The sequence below is a fragment of the Canis lupus genome, chromosome 30 (assembly GCF_011100685.1).
Source record: "Canis lupus familiaris isolate Mischka breed German Shepherd chromosome 30, alternate assembly UU_Cfam_GSD_1.0, whole genome shotgun sequence".
NCBI lineage: Eukaryota > Metazoa > Chordata > Mammalia > Carnivora > Canidae > Canis > Canis lupus.
This window is the reverse complement of record NC_049251.1, coordinates 22,470,449-22,491,890: the sequence shown is the minus strand read 5'-3', so window position 1 is coordinate 22,491,890 and position 21,442 is coordinate 22,470,449. Positions and strand designations below refer to the sequence as shown.

Genomic DNA, 21,442 nt, shown 5'->3' with positions numbered 1-21,442 from the left:
AAAAAATTAAAACCTCATAACTGAAATTTCCTCAGGCTCACAGTTGGTCCTGTTGGTTTTACCACACATAGCTTCTAAATTCTATCGTTTAAGAAAAACTGCAAGATATAACTTTTTAATTGTTGAGCTCCTCATTTAAACACAATAAATAATTGTTCAGAATTAAACAGATTATAGAATTCCTAAGCTTTGTATCTTAAAATGAATAATAAAAAATAGATTTTATGAACTAGGCATCATAGAGTAAAAATACACTCTAAAGACAAGGTTTTCTTCACTAACTGCCATCTATTTTATAACCTTAAATTACATGGCTCAAGTTTATTTATATACTTCTATGAAAATAAGTACTATAGTTACATGTACACTAATTTAGCTTTTTTGGAATGAAAAAAGCAAGGGAATTTAATAATGCCAACTTGCTACCAAGTACATATCTGGATAAACTCACCAGGTAAGAAAAAATAAATCATAATATACATATGAAGATTGGTAGACCCAAGGGAAATATTAATTTAGCTTTTGACTCACACTTTTAAACAGGCCTTTGCAATACTCTTCATTCAATTGCCTCATTCTTAGTGCTTCCTCTTCACGATGTCTAAGCTCACTTCCTAAGAGCTTTTTTCTTGCAGAAATCAGCATTTATTGACCTCACAAAGTACACACAATTGCTATTGTCAGCAAAGAGCACAGAGTTTGGAGAAAAGCATCACAGAAGCACTGGAAGGGTATGAAAGTGTAGCTTCTCATACAGTAATGTCTATAAAGATCTGGGACATTAAATTTAAGAAATAATGAAGATTGTTCCTGAAATCAATATTACACGGTATGCTGGCTAACTAAAATTCAAATAGAAATTTGGAGGGAAAAAAAAGAAATACTAAAGATTGTGAATATTGCCAAAAAAAGATACAACATTCCAACCCAAGAGAAGACTTCATTTCCTCTGATTTCATATGATATTTAGTTTATGCAACTGAGTAGAAAGGTAATTTCTACCACATTTACTAATATTTACATAGTTGAACAATATGAAAGTTTGAGTATTTTCACAGTGTCTTAGAATAATCTTACAAAGGTTCTTACAAACAAAAGTGCAAGCCTCTTGAGGTCTCCTGAGATCTCATGGGACTTTTCATAATAGAAGGGTGTTAATCCCCAATGCCCTGGCCTATTTCCAATATGGATCATTAGTTTCTGCTTACCTAAATACCTATTACCATTCCAGCTGGCTCAGATATTTGTCACTTCCTGTCTTGAACCATAGTCTGTGTACTAATTATTAAATAGGCAAAGTGAAATGGCTTCTTTGGGTGCCTATATACCATCAAAAATATTTCATACTTGGGCGCCTGCATGGTGGAGCTGGTTGACTCTTGATTCTGACTCAAGTCATAATCTGGGGGTCCTGGGGTTGAACCCTGTGTCAGGCTCTACCTCAGAAGAGAGTCTACTTTAGATTATCTCTCCCTCTGCCTCTCCTGCTCTCTCACTAAATAAATAAATAAATCTTTAAAAATAATTTCATACTGCTTAAGGATTAGTAAAACAGTAGTTTAACGTAGTAAAACAGTAGTTTAACGAACTCTATGTTAACTTTAAAATTTTTTACTGTCATTTTGTACGGCACACAGAATGTTCAGATTGTAAGTTTACACAGAATTTCCAGATTTTATCTATGTCGACAGACTTTGTCAATGATGACCTTATGTGCTAACAAAGCTGTGAACTACAATTAAGATTTTATTTCACACCAAGTTAGTAACCAAACCTAAGCAAGCACAAGGATGAAACACAGATAAACAGACCCAGTTCACCATTCCCTGTCCCTATCATCTACATACACACAATTTTTCCTCAGTCTCTCTCACAAACACCCAAACGCAATGTGTACATGCTTCCCTAAATTTGTATATATGTATATGTACATGTGTGCATACCACATAAATGTTTCTGTATAGACACATCATCTCAACCAGACACATATGATTCATTACAATCAGAACAAAAGAATAATACATCTTCACAGAAATAGGTTTTTACAGATCCTTGGGAATATTAAAACAAAGACCAAGAGGTCCAAATCTCTTATTCAAAAATTCTAAACTCCAAAAATTTCTGAAAACCACAGTTTTACATAAGTTTACCACTAGGTAAAACCTGAAATGAACTGAAATAAAGATAATTATAGCCCTCATTTATCTCACATGATGTGCATGTCAATATGTTTCAATTCAGGTATTTAAGGTTTTACCCATAGATCCCTCTGGGAAATGTTACATAATATATAGTATAGTTGGCTAATTCAGTTTTTAAAATTCAAGAAATTCTGGATTCTAAAGCAAATCCAACCTTAAGGTTTGGAGCTAAGGAATTGTAGAGTAGTATTTTTATTTTAAAGATTTTACTTATTTATTTGAGAGCACACATGCACTTGCGTGTGAGAGAGCAGGTGTAGAGGCAAAGGGGTAGGGAGGGAGGGAGGGAGTCTCAAGCAGACTCTGCACGGAGAGCAGAACCCGATGCAGAGCTCAATCTCAAGACCCTGAACCCAGGAGTTGAACGTTTAACTAAATGAGCCACCCAGTAATACTTTTATATTAAAAATATATGATTTATATATATAATTATTTTTTAAGATTTTATTTATTTATTCATGAGAGACACAGAGAGAGGCACGGACACAGGCAGAGGGAGAAATAGGCTCCATGCAGGGAGCCCAATGTGGGACTCCAGGATCACACCCTGGGCCGAAGGCGGCCCTAAACCACTGAACCACCCAGGCTGCCCGATTTACATAATTATCTGTTCCCCTCTACAGCTTTCATTAATTGCAACCTTCCATAAATACTAAAAGAAGAGAGGAGGGTAAGGAGTCACAATAAGGTTTATGTTTTTAACTCCTCTCTTTAATGCTTATTAATCTCCCTTTAGCCAATGAAGGCTTACCCTGGACCACAGGCAGCAATAGCAGCCAAAAGAGAGACTAGGAGAAACAGAAGTAACAGAAGAAAGCTGAATAATACGCATTAAAGTGCACAGAAAATATTCAAGCCAGGAATCTTGAATCTTGAAAATTTCCCAAATTCTTACTACTACTATTATTTCTAATAACAACTTCACATTAATAACAATGTTTTATTTTTCTGACTCTGCTTTCAAATATGCCATTTGACCTTCATACTCTATAGTCATTCTATATTAACTGTATATAACTCATTTGTAGAGCTATCTATTTTAATCCCAGACTATCTACAACCTACAACATATATAATACCTACCTGAAGATAATTCAGAAGGCATATCCATAGCAAGAAAACCAGACGATGAATTATAAGATGGACCATAAAAAAATTTTCCATTAGCAGTTACTTTGGGATTAGAGGAGATACTGTTTTATCTCTCAGGTAAGATTTTGTTTTGAATTAAACCAATTAAATCACTATTCAAGAAGATTCCATTTCATCGGTTTTCTATATAGAATGCATTCTTCCTCTCAAAACATTAAAAGTACGTACTACATAATTAAGATATATAGGGTTTTCTTTCTTTAAAAATATAATAATATAACACTTAAAGCAGTAATATGTTTTCATATCTACTGAAGTTAATTTTGCAAATTTGTCTGAAACTGAAGGACTTGGCTACTTCATTCACAAAAGTAAATGAAGCAAATAGTATGTCATTACTAGGCAAACCAGCCCCTGAAATTCAACAGGCTAATTACTGATTTTATGGAAATCTATAATTATATCTGTAATAGATGTAATCATCATAAAAATGAATAGAAAATTTGAATTTACCTATATTTTTTAAAGCATAAGGATTCTAAACCTGCTTATAGCTTTGTAAATACATTAGATATAAAATGTGATTATCTAAATTAAATTTAATGATATCACCCAAGATGCTTAAAATTTTTAATTATTCAGCATAATCATACTTTACTTCGTTAATTCTTTTCACTTTTTAATCAGCTCCATGGACTTATATGTGCTCTGCTCACCACTATATTTCCAAAGACTGGAGCTTAGTAGACATGCAATAAACATTTGCTAAATAAATGATATAATAAATTATACCTAAATTAGAATTGGTAAAAAAAAAAGTATATGCATATATATAAAAATTATCTGTAAAAAGAAATCTGTTTGAAACTTATTATTTCAGCAAACTGATGAATTTAGTCTTATCAACTGACATATAAATTCATGTTGTTAGATGAATCACCATTGGCCCTGATTACTGAAAATACAGAAAGATGAAAATTTGTAGCTCTCAACATAGATAAATCCATAAAAGTGATAACCATCTAGTAGCCTAATCTTCCAGAAATGTCAAAAACCAAACTCCAGCTCTGACTATTAAGAATTTAGGTAATTCAATAATTTATTAAACATCTATCTACCATGTGGTCAGTATTATGCAAGGTACTCCAAATACATACATAAATAATATCTATCCTCAAGAAAAGCACATATGTGAAAGAGGAGAGTCACATGAGTAAATAACCAAACATGATTGGCAGGATGAACAAAATCTTACAGAAAAAAATAAAGACTGAAATTGGAGATCATGTTCACAGATGACATGACAACTGATCTGTGGTTGTCACTAGAATGTGGAATAGGATGTGGGTGTTGAGAAACTGCTAAGCCTAAGGTGTCAGAGAATGGCATTATGAACAGAGGGCACAGCATGAGCAAAGGTACAGAAGCACACACACACATAGAAAGATAATAAAACATTTTTTAAAACAAAATAACAAACTATTTTGATATGGACATCCCTTTTTTTAAAAAACTTATTCATGAGAGACATACAGAGAGAGAGGCAGAGACAAAGGAGAGGGAGAAGCAGGCTCCTCACAGACAGCCCAATGCAGGACTCGATCCTAGACCCTAGGACCATGCCCCAAGCCAGAGGCGTCAGAGACGCTCAACCGATGAGACACCCAGGCGTCCCAGGGGCATACCTTTCTATAAAACATTCTTACGAGAGCATTTAACAATATAATTTTAACCAAGTATTATTTAATATTTAAATAATATTTAAATAATATTTAACCAAGTATTATTCTCTTAGGATTTTAAAATTCTAAGACTAGTGTAAAATCTATGAACAGTCCCAGAAAAGTAATTCAATCTATTATCTAAAATAAATAGAACAGATCTTACATCATTTCCTTTGATGTGTAAGCTCAAATCAAAATCACATGAGCAATAGCTTCAAATCCTTCCATTTTTACCACTCTCATGAACCTCATGTCACTTACTCTAAAACTCATAAATTCTAATTCTTTCACAGCTATTAATCTCGTCTCTTCAGAAAGGACCATAATGTCCTTAAAGGCAAAAAAACATTTAATAGTCTTTGAATGTCCGATGGCATTCAGACAGATCTAGAAATATAGTGGATATTCAATTAAATATTTATCGACTATTTATTGAGATTGGGATTTTTACCTTTTTAAAGCACATGTTATTTTAAAATATACTTGATATTATATAGACTTGTAGCTTTTCATTCTAGTTGATCACAGAGTCTAAGAAAATCAGAAAACAATGGGACTTAGTCTTTTAAGAACTTTTAATCTCCATCTTATTATCATAACTGGGTATCTGCTTTGATTATAACCTTATCCTTCACAGATAATTCTATTAGACAACTAGGTTAACTTATAGCAAACACAGAAGAGAACCTGGAGTTTATACACTAAGCAAACACTCTAAATAAAATAATGCAACATTGAAGTTTAAATGTCTTTATACTTCTCAATTCTCATACTACCATGAAAAACTAAAGAAAAGTGTAAGATATAAAGATTCTTAACTTTTCTGTAGAAAGGAACAAAAAGAAGACATTCCAAAATATTTACTGAAGGAGTAAACAAAATAAATATAACTGGAATTAAAAACACATGTAGACTATTATGATAAATGATCAGTTCAAAAACATTTGGGGGGAAAAGATGTTCACCGAGTATTCGGTGAAATTCAGCAATTAAAGGAACTATTCTTTTTATACTAAAGGATAAATGTGTACTTGTAAAGGTGATTATGTTTGGAATATCAGGTAGTAATGCATGAACATACCTGTGTATTTAAAAAAGGAACAGGTTGAGGTAAACACTTGCTAAGAATATGTGTGAAATAATACATAATACTATACTTTTGAAAAGTATAAAACCAAGGATATTTCCCTATAAGGAAGGGAATAAATTCATTTACTAAAAAGCTGTGATTATATTACAAGTATACTTTATTCCCAGAAATAAAAAATATTACCAGAAATAAATAAGTAAATAAAATTAAAATATTCCCAGAAACAGTCTGTAGTGATTTTAATAGAGAAAATTCTCATTAATTTTAATAACAACTTTTGAATATTACAAGACAGAAGTTAGAATGAAAAGGATAAAAGATTGAAAACAGATCTTGATAAAAGATAAACAAAATCCATGGCAAAACTATTAAAGAAATAACTTTCTATGAATGCAAAAGCTTTCTAATGATTATTTAGGCTTTTACTCTTGGTGTACATTATGAGAATTTCATTCTAATTTTTTCATACCACTGATGGCTTCAACCCAAGTCTACTCTTTAAAAAAAAAAAAAAAATCAACCCTTTAGCTTTTTGAGCAGTTTATTTCAACTGATTATTTATACAATAGCCCTAGCTATAGTTGGCTATACTTGTAGTCTTTTTTTTTTTTAACTTGAAGTCTTGATTTGCTTTGTCTTTGTTATCCTTTGAAATTCTTAATAATAAGGAAACTAGGGCCTATTGTTACTTAGGTTATAAAAAAAAGTACCTTCAAAAAAAGGATTACATGGTTTATAAAATAATATAACCATGAGCTTCTGGAAATACAGGCAGTGTCCATTTCCACTCAATTTATACCATGATCTATCTATGGCAGGAATATCTTACATGTAAATGAAATGGACTTAGGTCTACTCAGCTAGTCTTCCCTTTCATTTTTCCAGCAAGCCAGATTGTTGCTGTATAATTACTATCGCAGAAGCAGTAAAGTCTGTTCTTTTAAGCTGCCATCTCATAAACACTAGACACTTCAATTTTGTTTCAGATGCTACAGAATGTGTAATACCTGACCTTAAAATGCATGAGCCCATTCTTACTTTTATTAAACTAGTCATCCCTAATTCTTCTACACTGTTATTTCTGAGACTTCAACAAGTCCCAAAGCGTTTGACGTAGAAGGTGACAGAAGTCAAAGGCACAGAAAACTCAACTTGATCCTGAAAACTAGACCAAGAGTTCTGTACTTCATCATGGAATCATGAATTGCGTCCAACAGCTGTTCTACTCACCGGCTATTTTAAACCATTTAATATGATCTGTACCAAGACTAATTCTTTTCTAAATAAGCATGTCAACACTTATACCAAAACTATGCTGTTCTTCAAAATTGTCTCCTTGAAAAGCTTAATACTTAATTTCTGTTGCCACTTTCAAATAATTTCAGAACTTTCTTTTCAGAAATCTCCATCATAGAAAATTTACTAACCACATAAAGAAATCACTCTCATTACTGTGTAAACACTGGATTAATACCTGGCTTTTTCAGCTTTCCTTCCGATCAGCTCCTCTATTCCCATATTCCCTTAAATTGAATCCCTGCCTTTTTCTTTCCTTTGTATTTTTAAATCAACACTGAGAATTTATAGGGTGGAGTGAACCTTTAGGAGACCCAGGGGTGTGCATGGTGGAATAAAGATTAGATCTGGAAGGAGACAATCATTTTCAGGCTTCTTACTTGCTAGGATCATAGGTAAAAATGTGTTATTTTATAGAAAACCATTAAGTTGTATAATGTCCACACTTTCTCATGAAAAAAATACCTTCCAAACCAATAGTTTCCAAGTTAGCATTTAGAAGGATTAGAAGATGGATGTTTCCAAAATGTAACTGAAATGAGTATTTTCTGAGCTCTGCCCATCTGGAGGTTAACTTGTATTACCGTCTTTCCCTCCAACACATTCCATATTTTTTTTTTTAATTTGAAATACAACTTTATTCTGATTCTAAATGAAAAGGAATGGGAATGACAGTGACAAACGAGATTTCACCACTGGATATTGTGATGGGACTGTAGCAGTCTCATTATCTGAAACTCAGGAAGGAAACAACTGCGTTCCAAAACAGCTAAGTATGCAGGTCCAGAAAAATGAAGGTACTGTTTAAACTGCCACATTCACTCCGAAGCCCATTCATCTCCTTCAGCATCCCAAAGATTAAGCACATGTTCTGCTCAGCTATATAATAAAAGTGGCAAACACACTGCACCACTGACATCACAGGACAGTTGCCTATAATACTAGACTTCTGACGCTGGCCTCCAGCTGCAATTCTCACAGGTCATCATCCTCATCCGGGAGCGTGGTCGTCTGAGCAACCTCTAGATCGTGCTCGTACTGTGCTGCCAGAGCTGGATCCATGACCAACTCTGGGGGGGAAAGAGCAGGCATGGCGACAGGCTCCAGGTTAGGGTCTCCAATTAGTTTTCTAGCAAGCCACAGGAACGGCTTCTCAAAATTGTAGTTACTTTTGGCAGAAATGTCATAGTACTGAAGGTTCTTCTTTCGGTGGAAGACAATAGATTTTGCCTTAACTTTTTTGTCCTTAATATCCACTTTATTGCCACACAGCACAATGGGGATGTTCTCACACACTCGTACCAGATCTCTATGCCAGTTAGGCACATTCTTGTAAGTAACCCTTGACATTACGTCGAACATTATAATGGTACACTGGGCTTGGATGTAGTAGCCGTCCTGGAGCCCACCGAACTTCTCCTGGCCAGCAGTGTCCCACACGTTAAACTTGATGGGGCCCCTGTTGGTGTGGAACATGAGGGGGTGGACATCCATGCCCAGAGTGGCTACATACTTCTTCTCGAATTCACCCGTCAGGTGACGCTTCACGAACGTGGTCTTGCTGGTGCCGCCGTCGCCAACCAGCACCAGCTTGAACTGGACTTGGGGCTCTCCCTGGGCAGCCATAGCGCTGGTGCTTCCAGAAGCGTCTCTGGCCCGTCTGACTCCACATTCCATATTCTTTATCACTGTTCATCATGCCCTGCACTAAGATTAATTTCCTCTAAAACAGTCAGTGCTCTAACTTGAGGCTGGCCTATACTACTAAGAATATTCAAATACAAATAAATAATGCTTGGACTTTGGTGGAAGGACTATGAAATCCCAAGAATTTCTGGTAAACTAGGCAACCTCCCATCACAGTTGCTATAGTACAGGTGCCCCTTTCATCCCTTACTTCCTAAAACAATAGCATATTTTTAAGGATGGTTGGGGGCCAATAACCAAAGTAGATGAGAGCAATTTGGCCCATTACTAAGAAATATAACTGGGTAATTCATTTAAATCATGAGTATGAATAAAAATTTGTACTTAAGTAAACAGTTAAAAGCTCATCCATCTGAACTAAGGAGAAGACATAAACCACTCAGTTTGACGCAAAAATGAATATGACCACTCCACCGAAACTTTGGGGGAGGGAGTTTTCAAATGTTTTTAGTAACCAGAAATAAAGTAAACAAATAAACAAGTAAAATAAACAGAAATTAACCGAATGGTGCTCACCTAATCGGAAATTTGTAAAATTTTCATAAATTACTTGTCTAGAGTCTTCTTTATTATTTTGGGTTAAAACTCATAAAACTATAAAAGGACTTGTGTTTGCAATTTTAGCTGCCCAAACTTGTTTTTCCCCATAAAGTCTAACTCCACAACTGTAAAATCACTAATGAGATTTTCACAGAAGCTTCAAGATTCATACTTTGTATGTTTTTAGATACATCTATTCATATTTCTATCTTTTAGTAGTTTGTAGATGGACATCTGCATCCTAAGATCTAGTGTGACACAACCTATCAGCACTTTCCCAATTACAGAGAAAAATGAGAAGTAGTAGAATCCAAATACATATTATGCCAAAAATGTCAAATCTTTCAGGAATTAGTTTTCTTAAATAATCATTAAAACATAAAACTCTTAGAAGAAGATACATACAACAATCCTAGAAGAAAACATAGGCAATAATGTCTTTGACAAGGGCCATTGCAACATATTTCTAGATAGATCTCCACCAGCAAGAGAAACAAAAGCAAAAATAAACTATTGGGACTACTCCAAAATAAAAAGCTTTTAATATCCAAAACATATAAAGAACTTACATAATTACACACCACAAAACCCAAATAATCTGGTTAAGAAATAAACATTTTTCCAAAGGAGACATACAGATGGCCAAGACACATGTGAAAAGACTCAACATCACTAACCATCAGAGAAATGCAAATCAAAACCACAATGACATATCACCTTAACACCTTTCTGAATGGCCAGAATGAAAAAGACAAGAAATAATAAGTGTTGGTGAGGATGCAGAATAAAAGAAACCCTCATGCACTATCAGCAGGAACGTAAATAGATGCAGCCACTGTGGAAATCGTGGAAATCAGTATGGACAGTCCTCAAAAACTTAATAGAAATACAATATGTGCAGTAATTCCACTTCTGGGTATTTACCCAAAGAAACCAAACACTAAATTGAAAAGATATATGTATTCCTATGTTTACTGCAGCTTTATAGTAGCCAGAATATGGAAGCAACCTAAGTGTCCATCGACAAATGAAAACTAAAGAGGATGTAATATATTTCTTACACACACACACACACACACACACACACACACATACACACAGAGGAATATTACTCAGCCATAAAAAGGATGAGATCTTGCCATCTGCAATAACATGGATGGCCCTAGAGTATATTATGCCAAGTGAAATAAGATAGGGAAAGGCAAATACCATTACGATTTCACTTTTAGATGTGGAATCTAAAAAACGAAACAATTGAAAAAACGAGCAAAAAAGCAGAAAGAGAACCATAAGCAGAGAACAGGCTGCCAGAGGGGAGGGTGCTGGGGGGATGGGAAAATGAAGGGGAATAGAAGATACAGGCTTCTAGTTATGCAATGAATAAGTCACAGGGATAACAGGTACAGGATAGGAAATATAGTCAGTGGTACTGTAATAGCATCATTGTATGGTGACTGATAATAGCTACACTTGCAGGGAGCACAGCACAAATGTAAGGACTTGTAAAATCACCAAAAATAATGTACACCTTAAACTAATGTAACCTGTATGTCAACTATAATAATCGATGTACCAGAAAATAATAATTAAAACATGTTGCACTAAGCAATATTATGCACTTCCTAAAACTGAAAAAATGTGGTAATGTGAATTTTAAGACTTGATTCTTTAATTAAAACTTTCTGTTTTGATCAATTACAGTTACATTATTATGAGGTAAAGAAAGCAAACAATTGAGCATTGTACCTAGTTTACATCATTTTTAAAGAAAATATTAATTTAAATGTTTTGTTAAATATTTATAAAGAAAACTCTAGAAGTAACTTGAATTTACACTCAAGTAGATTACCAAAGACTAGGGCAGCCCAGGTGGCTCAGCAGTTTAGCACAGCCTTTAGCCCAGGGCATGATCCTGGAGACCCAGGCTCAAGTCCCACTTCAGGCTCCCTGCATGGAGCCTGCTTCTTCCTCTGCCTGTGTCTCTGCCTCTCTCTCTCTCTGTCTCTCTCATGAATAAATAAGTAAAATTAAAAAAAAAAAGATTACCAAAGACTAAAGATAATAGCATTTGTGGATATAAATGAATCTGTATTTCCTTTTTATTAATGTATTCTAAACTAGGAAATTTATACATAGATAATTCATGAAAACTCATCTTTCTTTCCCAGTCTTTGAGCAAAAAGGAAGACAAGAATTAAAATCATTCAATATTTATAGTTACCATACTGATCTGGTTGAAAGATTAATTTAGCTATACTTAAAATTATACACTTATTTAAAATATAGAGAGCTGAGAGAAAAATGATACAAGATATGGTGAAAAAAGCTAAATGGCACCAACAGGAAGCAATCAGACATGCCCTCCTGTTACGCTCAAAATCAAATATGCAGAGTAGAAGGCAAGGCCTAATCAAAAATCTGTGCCATGAAAAAGGTATGAGTGGCCAGGGAGAACTAAGTTAAATTAAAGACATAAGGGGAAATAATTATTAAATGCAATGAGTCATCTTGGATTGGACCCAGTCTGGACAGATCAACTGTAAATAGTATTTTTCAGAAAGCTGAAAAATGGGAGCATGTACGGGGTATTAGATAAGATAAAAAACTGCTAACATGGAAAAGCCAAAACTCTTAATTGAAAAAAGCATATACTAAAATAACACGTACAATAGTAGGATACAGTTTTAGTAAAGAAATACATGTGTACATATATACATACAGAAAAACATCTCAAACATATACTACAGTATTAATGGTGTCATCTCTGGGTGGTAGAAATATGATATTTTTAATTTCTTATTTTTTAAAATTTTTTTAACTTTAACTTTCTGTATTTATCCATGTACTGCTTTTGCAAAGCTGAAATATAACCTGAGGAAAAAATGAATATATATGCTTTCCTCCAAAACAATATGTGAGTGACATTTTTTAAATTCCAGAATTCAGAACTATACTACATCATTCATATTCATAGAGTAAATAATATATATTTGCCAGCCACCTTTTTGAAGAGCTAATTTTGGTGATGGTTGTCTTAATGTAAAGTGCCAATAGAAAATTTAAGTAGGGTACTCACCCATCTAATAACATAGTCATCCAAATATGAGTATTTTATTTAATAGTAGGTGTCTTACAGTCAGTAGCATATATCTGTCTCAACTGAGAAACAAAATAATCATTTTTGGATTTCCCAAAAGAATTAATTTCAGAAAGTAACATAACTTTAAAGCACAAAATGTCTGACGTCTAAACAATAAACCTGTTAAGTTGATTTGGGGGAAAAAAATACATTGATTCATGATTACACAAGTAACAGGCACATTTCCTCCATACTAATCACTTAATAATGACTTACCAACATAAACTTGGGTTAATGTAAAAAAAAAAGATCAATTTTAGTTCAAAAATTAAAATTTAGTAGAAATGTGTACAAAGGATGCTTATGTATAAAATTATAGCTTCAAATATTTGTATGAAAGTTCAAAAGTTAAATTCAAAAAGAAAAGCAAAAAATGCAGGGCCATGAGTTCAAACCCTATGTTGGGCTCCATGCTGGATGTGGAGCCTACTTACAAGAAGAAAAGAAAAGAGAAAAGAAAAAAAAAAAACAACAGATCAAGTCTCAAGAAGATGGCACGTACTCCTCAGCTGGAATAACAGAAAAAAATCACAGTCTTTCAAAAATAAAGATTACACTAGAACTGAAGGCAATGAAAAAATCTAGACAGACTTGTTTGTATGAATTAACATTATGCCCTAATCCGGAACAATTGGATGAGATATGGGTGGCCAATTCAAAACTAATTAATCCACTGGCTTAATCATAATCAAATGCTCTCCTCTAAGTTAGACCCAAGAGTGAGACACAAAGATAATGCTTAGGGTGGAGGTCTTGTAAATTTGGGCAAAGCGATAAGTAAAGGAAGCTGGTCTGTAAAAGGAACAGGAGCAAAAAGTAGACATCCACCTGGGAACCTGAATTTAAGAAGCATTATGGGTCCCTAAAAGGACAGAAAAAACAGATTCTATTCCTATTTTTCAATGCCTATAAGACCGAACTGTATTTGTATTCATGTTGGATACCCCACATCTATCTTTACTTGAGCCAGCCTAAGTGGCTTTTTTTTTTTTTTTTTTTGGCAAACATGTGAGCCTTTACTGTAACAATTTATACTCTCACAGCTATTTTTATTCCCTACAAATAACAAAAAACTTAAGGTTTAAATTAGCATCTATTCATATGCAGTTTAACTCTAAAAATCTAAAAATGATATTCTAAGTATTGTATGACAAGTATCGGACATTTGGAAACATCTAGCACTATAATAAGCTACCAACCAAGGATATTAGTGTATTAAAATTAAATAGGTAGCAGAAAGGATATGAGAATCATTAGGATAGAGAAGTTTCATGTAAATGGACTCATACCATATGTAGTGCTTTTTTCCCTTGGCTTGATGGTTTGAGATTCCAACCATGTAAGCATGTATTGATTCCTTTCTGTTGCTGAATAATTTTCCTTCATATGGATGTAGTGTATCTATATTGTGGCATGATTTTTAAAAATTTATTCACCAGTTAATATTTAGCTTGTTTCCCATTTAGTATTATTATGAACAAGGCCACTATGAACAACAAAAAATTGTGTACACATGTTTCATTTCTCTTGGATAAATTCCAGGTAGTAAGAATGTCGAGTCATATGGTAAGTGTATGTTGACTTTATAAGAAAATGCCAAACTGATTTCCAGGATGGTTGTGTCATTTTTCATTTCTACTTGCAACATGTAAGAGTTCCAATTGCTCCATATCCTCAGGAACACTTGGAATTATCATTTGCCAGTGTTGTCTTTAATTTAGCCATTCTAATCCACATGCAATGTTGTCTCATTGTGGTTTTAACTTGAATTTCTCTGATAACAATTTTAATGACACTGAGCATATTTACAAGTGTTGTTGGCCATTCTCTTTTGATCCTTTGTCTTTTTTTTTCAATTGGGTTGTCTTTTTTTTTTTTAAGTTCTATATCACAAGTCCCTTTTGAAATTAAATTTAAAACATTTATACAGGGATCCCTGGGTGGCGCAGCGGTTTGGCGCCTGCCTTTGGCCCAGGGCACGATCCTGGAGACCCGGGATCGAATCCCACATCAGGCTCCCAGTGCATGGAGCCTGCTTCTCCCTCTGCCTATGTGTCTGCTTCTCTCTCTCTCTCTCTCTCTCTCTCTGTGTGTGTGACTATCATAAATAAATAAAAAATTTAAAAAAAAATAAAATAAAAAAATAAAACATTTATACAGTAATAGGAACAATGCTAAGAATTTTGATGCATAACCTCCATTACCATCAAGTGACAAAATAAAGTAGAAATATGTACTCACATCATAAGTCACAGTCTATCTCCTATATCATTCCTCATTTCTCTGGAATGCATGGTTCACAATATTTACAAAATGACTCAATGTATTAACTAAATTAATTACTAAGAATTTTGTTTGGGGGCTCAGAAAAGTCAATGGAGAGGTATTTTTTAAAAAGTCAACAGAAAATCAAAGTAATACAACTCTGACATACAAAAAAGTGATTTTATAAAGAATTTCAAATAATGAGTATATATTATTATGCTTTCAATAATCTTTATAGTACAGTAGAGCTTCTGATCCTGAAGACTTCATTTTAGGAATATAAGGCATGAGAAAGAAAGTAAATCAAACTGGTACCAATAAACATAAGAAGCAGAAGAAGGAGACAAAAGACACAAGATAGCTCTCAAAAATCAGTGACTTAATATACTAAGCAAAACATAAACATAAAAGCAAACCAAACTGAATATTCCATGGGAGAAATACTAATAGATCAAGAAAGAACTCAAGGGAGAACCCATGTTCTAAAGTGCCTAGAGTTACAGTGTCCAATACAGTAGATAACAGGCACATGTGCCTGTTTACATATAAATTTTAAATAATTAAAATTCAGTTCCTCATTGAACTAGCCACATTTCAAATACTTATTAGCCATATTTGATAGCACAGATAAAAACAAAACAAAAAAACTTTCATCACTGCAGAAATTCTGTCAGACAGTGCTGGCCTAGGTTATTCAACAGGCTCACCTAAAGAGCCTAGGGAGTTTTACTCTTATTTGGATTTTTTCCTATGAAGGAAATAGAGCATTTTACTTTATTATTTTGTTAGTCTTACTCAATACTCTAAAAAAAGAATATTTATATCGTGCATGTATACTATCCCCTAGAAGGTAACCACAGCATTGTATTAAGCTTTATCATTCCTTTGCTATTTAAAAATAATTGTACTAAATATGTCTCCCTAAAAAATGCATTGCTTTGTTTGGCCTGCTTAATTTTATATGCAGAGAATGAGACTTTTTTTTTTTAATTTTTATTTATTTATGATAGTCACACACAGATAGAGAGGCAGAGACACAGGCAGAGGGAGAAGCAGGCTCCATGCACCGGGAGCCCGACGTGGGATTCGATCCCAGGTCTCCAGGATCGCGCCCTGGGCCAAAGGCAGGCGCCAAACCGCTGCGCCACCCAGGGATCCCGAGACTTTTTCTTTACACCACTTGTTCTTTTCACTATTTCCACTTACTCTGAGGTTTACTCTCATTCATCTAAATAACACTGCTATTTGATACAGTACACTACAAAAAGCCCCATTTTATTCAGAAAAGCTAGACCTAAACCAATGAAATCACCAACCTACATAACGAAGCTGTGTAAGTTACAAACAGAATGTGAAAGGTTCCCAACAATTCTCTATAAAACAAGTCAATGTTTTCTAAATTACATTTAACTACTCCTAAACTGAGAACTTTCTTGTGCATCAAAGACAGATCTTAGTTCCTACACATACATATATCTTTTCTGTTCTCTTTTTAATTATAGAGCAGTGGCTATCAAGGTAGGTTTCCGCAACAGGAGCATTGGAACTTGTTAGAAACAAGGGGAACTTGTTAGAAAGACAAATCTTCTGCCCCAACCTAAATCCACTGAATCAAAAACTCTGGGGATGGGGTCAAGCAGTATTTATTTTAACAAGCCCTCTAGGTGATTCTGATTTGTGCCAAAGTTTAATAACCTCTAGATAAGTATCTCAACAATCAGTATAGACAAGATGTTAAACCATGTACAAATTTCTAACAGTTAATCAATAAACTCAATTACCAAAAATCGACTACCCTTTTCCCATTTGTTGAATTTTACAAACTTCAGCTTACTCTAAAATATTACTTTAAAAATAAATAATCCAAAATACAAAAAAACAACAAAGTTACCAGTGTAACTACATATGTATACTAACAGTTTACTTTCTCTCCCACTCCCTCCTTCCTTCTTCTCTCCCCCAACCCCTTCTCTCTATATATAGTTTTTATTCTAAGAGTGCCAAATTTTTCTTTAATTAGCCATTTTCTTTTTTTTTAAGATTTTATTTATTTATTCTTGAGAGACACACATACAGAGAGAGAGAGAGAGAGAGGCAGAGGGAGAAGCAGGCTTCCTGCAAAGATCCCAGTGTGGGACTCAATCCTGGAGCCCAGGATCACACCCTGAGCCGAAGGCAGACTCTCAACTGCTGAGCCACTCAGGCATCCCTAATTAGCCATTTTCTAATTATGGTCTCTTTTTAAAAACCATTTTCCATATGCACCTTGGCCAGTTGCCTTTCTTTGGTAAATACCATCTATGTGTTCTTTTCTGGTTTTTCTATTTCTAAACAGAGATTTTTTTTCTTTGACAACTTTTTTAAAGGCTCTGTATGTATTAAGCTCTCAACCCACTGTTACACAACTGCAAACACTTTCCCAAACATGTAGTTTGTCCTTATACATTTTTTAAAGATTTTATTTATTCATGAGAGACACAGAAAGAGAGGCAGAGACATAGGCAGAGAGAGAAGCAGGCCCCATGCTGGAAGCCTGATGTAGAACTCAATCCCCGGACTCCGGGATCACAACCTGAGCCAAAGGCAGACATTCAACCACTGAGCCATCCAGGCGTCCCTATATGTCTCTTCAATCTCTTTTTTTAGTAGCACATTAAAGTAGTAAATTAAAATTATTTCTCCCCAAAAAATCATGCCCAAGTCTTAACATCCAGTATCTCTGAATGTGTGACCCTATTTGGAAATAGGGTCTTTGCAGATGTAGTTAAAAATCTCAAAATAAGACCAAGCAGGATTTAGAATGGCCCCTTCATCCAAAGACTGGTGTCCTTATAAGAAAGAGGAAACAGAAATCTGAGACACTGAGACATAAAGGAACAGGCTATGTAAACATGGAGGCAGAGACTGGAGGTATGCTGCCACAAACCAAGAAACATCAGGGTGCCAAAGAAGCTAGAAGAGGCCCTACCAACACCTTGATTTTAAACTTCTGGCCTCCAGAACGGAGAAGGAATAAGTGTATTTTATGCCACCCAGTTGGTGGTAATTTGTTAGGGAAGTCCATGAAACTAACTTACCTATGCAACAGAACTTTCTGCAATAATGTAAATGTTATATATTTGCAGTGTCAAATATGGTAGCCACTAGCCACATGTGGCTATTGAGCACCTGAAATGTGGCTAGTGCAAATAAGAATCTGGGTTTTTAATTATATGTAATTTTAATTATTTTAAATTGTAAAATGTTTCCCTTTTGTTTTTTGAGATTTTTTTTTTTTTGTAGGGAAAAGGAAAGAAACTGATGAGTTGTTCTGTCAAGTTTCCCAGTCTAAATTTTTCTGACTGTATCTACTTGCTATTAATTAACATTTTCCTCTTCTGTATTTTCTATAAATTAGTAGTTGAATTTAGATGTTTTATCAGATTGAAGTTCAATTCTTTTTGTCTAGGGGGTGGTAAGCAAGACTACTCCAGAGTAGTATTTTGTCTTCTATTAGGAGGCAAATGTTCTGGCTGTCTTTCTCTGGTGTTAGTATCCATGATATTCAATTACATTAATTTATTAGGGTCTACAAAAATGGTAATACTCTAATTTTATAAATCTTTTTGCTTATATTAGCTAGAATAGTTCTATAAAAAGAAACTTTTCATCTATTATTTAGCTGCATAATGGTATTGCTCTTAGAGGAAAAGCAAGATAAACACTCAAATCTTTCTACTTTCAAAAATAATAATTAGTTTATTAGCATCCTCCACCACTATGACCAGTAATTTTTTAGGAGTCATTATGAACTCACATACTTAAACATATATATTCTGTCTCAATCCATTGTAGGCATTATCTTTATTGAAGCTCAAATTGTCCCATTTTTGGCCAGTAGAAAGCTCTTCAAATTGGACCCTAAGTCTTTCTGACAAGATTCTATAGTCTTTGAAGCTTCCTCATTATCTCATAAAACAAGATGTTTCAGGCTTATTTGGAAAATCACCTGCCTCAAATAGGAGATTGGCCCTTTTTTCCAAGTATCTTTGATTACTTTTAATGAGAAATTAATGTGTAGAGACATCAATTTAGATGCAAAAAAAAAACTTTAAAAATTGAATTCTACACTTTTATTAAAATTTTTATTTGCAATTAGCTGTGTGTCCATTATCTGCCATAAACTCTTAGAATTGCTTCATGTTAAACAACAGGAAATAAAAAAGCCAGTTTTTCATTACCAACATATTTTATTTTTAATATGTTCACACAGATTATAGAGAAAAGCAGATTTTATCAGGTAATTCAAATTTTTTTACAGTGGATTCTAATAACTTGAAATCACTAAAATTCAATTATTACATCATTAATTGACAATCATTAAAATACCTTCAGTTCACAAATTTTTTTTCTCACAGTATAGCAATATGATTATATACAAAATGTGGGAGTAGGATTATAACTATATATATAATTATATACTTTTAATATGATATTTAAGTAGGGTTTACTAGCAAATTCCAATATACCTTCAATTTTTTATTTAGACTAAATTTTTTCAACTAGAGATAAAAGCAACTTGATTACTAATATTTTTTTTTATTTTTATTTTTTAAGTTTTATTTATTTATGATAGTCACAGAGAGAGAAAGAGAGAGAGAGGCAGAGACACAGGCAGAGGGAGAAGCAGGCTCCATGCACTGGGAGCCTGACGTGGGATTCGATCCCGGGTCTCCAGGATCGCGCCCTGGGCCAAAGGCAGGCGCCAAACCGCTGCGCCACCCAGGGATCCCTGATTACTAATATTTTAAATGACCTGTTACCATATCCTAATTATTATTAGGTCGTGGCCACAGCTAGATGCTGGTACACAAATCCAAATGTTAAAATGAATTTAATCTATTAATCACAAAAAGATAGCTACAGATGTGTTTTCCACTTGCACGTAAGCTATAGCACGTTTGCTATAGGCGGTCCTTTACTAACATTTTATCAATATTGCAAACGTTTTTTTAAAAGAAAATTTGAAGGAACCATTACAAAATTAAACTAAGTATGTTTAAAGGAGATCACTATTATTCACAACTAAACAACCAGAAGTCTAATATTATAGGAAATGTATTTAATAAATACATCGTGTAAATGGCTCGACTACAAAAACAAAAATAGCATCTAAATAATTTCATAATATCTTACCTAGCAAGTTTAATTAATGATAAAATTATTGCCTAAAAATCAGCTAGGAAGCAGATCTGTGCAAGGGAAAATGGTATAGAAATGTATGAAACAAATTCATATATACACACACACGTGTTCATACATGTATATTCATATACACACATCTCACCTATAACTATTTCTTAGATGGACAGACAGATGGATGGATAGACACATGCACATATGGAAGGAAAGAAAATGAGTTAATATTGATACTTCAAATTCTAATTGAACACTATAGGATTTTGTCCTTCCAGTCTTCCTTCCCCCTTTTCATATTTAAAAGTGTCTCCTCCAACAATAAGAAATCTGGCTTCCGTTACCCATAAAATACTTCAACCCTGAGGCATGTAGTCCAAATACTATGTTCTAAAGTTAACTTGCGTTGGGGACCTGGGTGGCTTAGTCAGTTAAGCATTCAGTCCCTGGTTTCAGCTCAGGTCATGGGTCCTGGGATTGAGCCATGGTGGCTGCTTAAAATTCTCTCTCTCTCCATCTGCCCCCTAAACTCCACTCACACTCTCTAATAAATAAATAAAATCTTAAAAAATAATAAAGTTACACAACCCACATGTAATTGTGTTACTCACTGAAATCAGCTGAGTTCATTTGTTTGTTTTAGTCCGTTTTTGTTTCATTTTTCTGTAACTTCACAGATTTTAACATGTGAAACATGAACATATTTCCAAGTGTCAGAATCATACAAGAAGGTATACTCAGTAATGTCATAACCTGCTCCCCTACTTTAATCCCATGCCCACTCCTCATTCTTTCTACCCTGTTTTTATTACTATGTCTGCGTTTTCTGGTTTAGTTTCCTGTATTTCATTTGCAGATATACATATACTTTATGTTGCCTTCTTTCTTATAGATAAGGTAGTATATAGTATGGCTACTCTTTTGTACGTTGCCCATGTTTAGGCACATATGTTTATGTGTACACAAACATATAATTCTAGAAATTGCTCCTTATCAATTTATAGAGGCTGTCTCACTCTTTTCTATACCTGTATCGTGTGTGGATGCACTACAGTTTTCTTAAGCACTTTGTTCTGTATTGACAGATTGTTTCCAATATTTTGCAATTACAAATAAGGCTGCAATGAAGAATCTTGTCCATATGTATATTTGTATTGCTGGAGCAAATCTTCAGGGTAAAATGCCAGAATGCAATGCTGGGTCAAAAATGCAA

General features: G+C 34.1%; 1 protein-coding gene and 1 pseudogene across 10 annotated transcripts in view; both read right to left on the bottom strand.

Moving 5' to 3' along the window:
• Window positions 1-21,442, bottom strand: part of TCF12 (transcription factor 12) — a 374,750-nt gene that overhangs the window by 299,328 nt on the left and 53,980 nt on the right. The window lies entirely within an intron of this gene.
• LOC442976 (RAN, member RAS oncogene family) lies at window positions 8,365-9,041 on the bottom strand (annotated as a pseudogene).